Source organism: Penaeus japonicus, unplaced genomic scaffold (genome assembly GCF_977035675.1).
Source record: "Penaeus japonicus unplaced genomic scaffold, GWHDUDI00000001_assembly GWHDUDI00000026, whole genome shotgun sequence".
Classification (NCBI taxonomy): Eukaryota; Metazoa; Arthropoda; class Malacostraca; order Decapoda; family Penaeidae; genus Penaeus; species Penaeus japonicus.
The window spans coordinates 33151262-33153761 of NW_028234428.1; the positions used below are offsets into that span (position 1 = coordinate 33151262).

Sequence of the window (2500 nt, forward strand, 5' to 3'; positions counted from 1 at the left end):
TGATGTAAATTTTAGGATATAGCTTACATATATATATATATATAATATATATATATATATATATATATATATATATATATATATATATATATATATATATATATATATATAATATATATATATATATATATAATATATATATATTTATATATATATATATATGTATATATATATATATATATATATATATATATATATATATATATATATATATATATACATATATATATGTATATTTGTATTTATATACAGACCATCACACATTTTATATGTGTATGAAGCAGCTTACATTTTACATGTATGTGAAGGCTATGAAATTTTAAATGTAAAGTGCTTTTTATGTATCAACAGGAACTGGGGACACTAGTGATTAGAGGGAATCTTCCTCTGTGATATCACAAAGTACTTAACAGGCTGCAGTTGTTATCACAAATTCTGTAACCCTTTTGGGTGTGTTGGTGCGGGATTTTGTTCCTATAAACCCCTGCGGTTCGTAAGACTGTGTTCATGAGACTAGAAAAAGGGACTAGGTTCTCCTTACTCATTGATAACAACTAAGCCCTACTTTGCATTGCCTAACAATGCAAACTGCATCTATTGTAGATCATTGATTGAAACTACGACTGGGATACTTAAATAGAAAATAAGGAAATGAACTTGTTTTACCTGTAACCCCCTTCATTATCAGAAATGCATTTGTCAGTATATCTACATCATATACATGAAATTCTGTTTGTTTTGCCTTCCTTACGATTTCGAGTTCAGAGAGTGCCTGAGAACAGCCACAGTGGTGGTCTCCCTTCAGCGTCACTGCCCCCTCCTACTTCGGTGCCAGCATTAAACACTATTGCCACCCATAGGCTCGTCACCAAAAGAAGCTCGAGGACACTGTCAGCGGGTGAAGGTCACAACACCTCGCTACTGCCCAGATGACACTTATTAATGTTGAAGTCGCTGTCCCCACAACATTGCCATCTATTCTGGGGACATCCGCCCTGAAAGATTGGCCCGAGGTGGCTCTGGGAGTCCCAAAGAGATTAGATGATCCTCTTTCCCTGTTTTCGAGTGAGGATGGGGTTATTTTCGTTTTGTAAAAAAATGTTTTATAGTATTATTTGTTTATACAGTGCCTGTATATACATAAAATATCCCCAATATGTGCGTGTGTGTGTGTGTGTGTGTGTGTGTGTGTTTTTGCGTGTGTTTTTGCGTGTGTGTGTATGTGTGTGTGTGTGTGTGTGTGTGTGTGTGTGTGTGTGTGTGTGTGTGTGTGTTTGTGCGTGTGCGTGTGCGTGTGTTTGTGTGTGTGTGCGTGTGTGTGTGCGCGCATAAGCATATGCATATGCAAATGGTCTGGCCCCACGTGGGACTTTGGTTTAGTATTGTCTTCATGGAAATTGTGGAGAATCATAAGGTCGTAATACTCCTATGGTTCGCCAAAGCCCTAACAACCATTCCGATGCGAGGAGGGCGTACCGTGATCTTGAAAATAGTTTCCACCAACACTCCAAACCACAGAATCAAAGGAGTCAATAATAACAGTATTTCAGGTGATTTACACTGTCACCTGTGAGTAAAGGGTTGTCAGATCTGGACTGTTGAAAATAACCAGATGAAGGACCAAACATAAGAAAGTTAGCCCAGTATTTTTTTTAAACGATTGATACACTTTCCAATATTTAGACAACTTTCCCACATGGTAGAGGAGTGCAGTTAAAATAAATTCGAGTTTATAATGTTTTATTAAGAGTTACTTTCATGTTTTTTTTTAAAGGGAACCGTACTGCATTATAGACTTAAAGTATCAGCCACTGATTTTCTCATTGGTAGCTTTAGTTGAGAATAAAACCGTTTTATTTTCAAATATCCAACGAACACGAGAGAAAACGGAGTCCCTGGGGGATACCGAGTTAAAATTTTTCTCATGTTGCTTCGAAACGACAGAGGTTGAAGGTTAAGTTAAATAGTGTTTTGTTTCCGTGTATGTAGCATATTTATTTAAGGATTTGTGAACACAGGTTGTCCTTCACAATCTACCTTGGGTATGGAGAACCTTGTTACAGAAACCGAAGTAAATTCTTATTTGCATAGCGTGAACATGTAAGTAGACATATCATATTTGATGGTAGTAACTTGAGTAAGATTTCAACATTTTTCCAAATAGAAAAAGATGATTCATTTATCTATCTATCACACATCTTATCTTGCATTTCTCACACTACAGATCTGCACTGGAACACTCAACGTGGCCATTTTCTTAGTGTGTACTGAACCCTTTCATCGGGGTGCGAAAGTTAATCAAACTCACAACAAACTTTGCGTTACCTTCATCTTTTGTTGCTATGCAAACTTTTCTTATTGTTTTCATTTGTTTTTTTCCTGATTTCTTTATATTTTCTTTTTCATTTTCTCCATTTCTCTCTCTCTCTCTCTCTCTCTACATATATATATATATATATATATATATATATATATATATATATATATATAAATATATATA

At 35.0% G+C, this 2500-nt stretch overlaps 2 protein-coding genes across 3 annotated transcripts in view; one reads left to right on the forward strand and one right to left on the reverse strand.

The window, feature by feature from the left end:
* LOC122247458 (uncharacterized) overlaps positions 1-38 on the forward strand; it is a 12946-nt gene extending 12908 nt beyond the window's left edge. For both annotated transcript variants that reach the window (XM_086552312.1, XM_043006740.2), the window contains exon 13: positions 1-38. This exon is cut by the window's left edge and continues 435 nt beyond it. The gene's annotated coding sequence lies outside the window, so the exon portion shown is untranslated.
* A 2145-nt stretch (positions 39-2183) lies between these two features.
* Positions 2184-2500, reverse strand: part of LOC122247459 (protein Star) — a 5493-nt gene continuing 5176 nt past the window's right edge. Inside the window, exon 2 of the mRNA XM_043006742.2 lies at positions 2184-2500. This exon is cut by the window's right edge and continues 1099 nt beyond it. The gene's annotated coding sequence lies outside the window, so the exon portion shown is untranslated.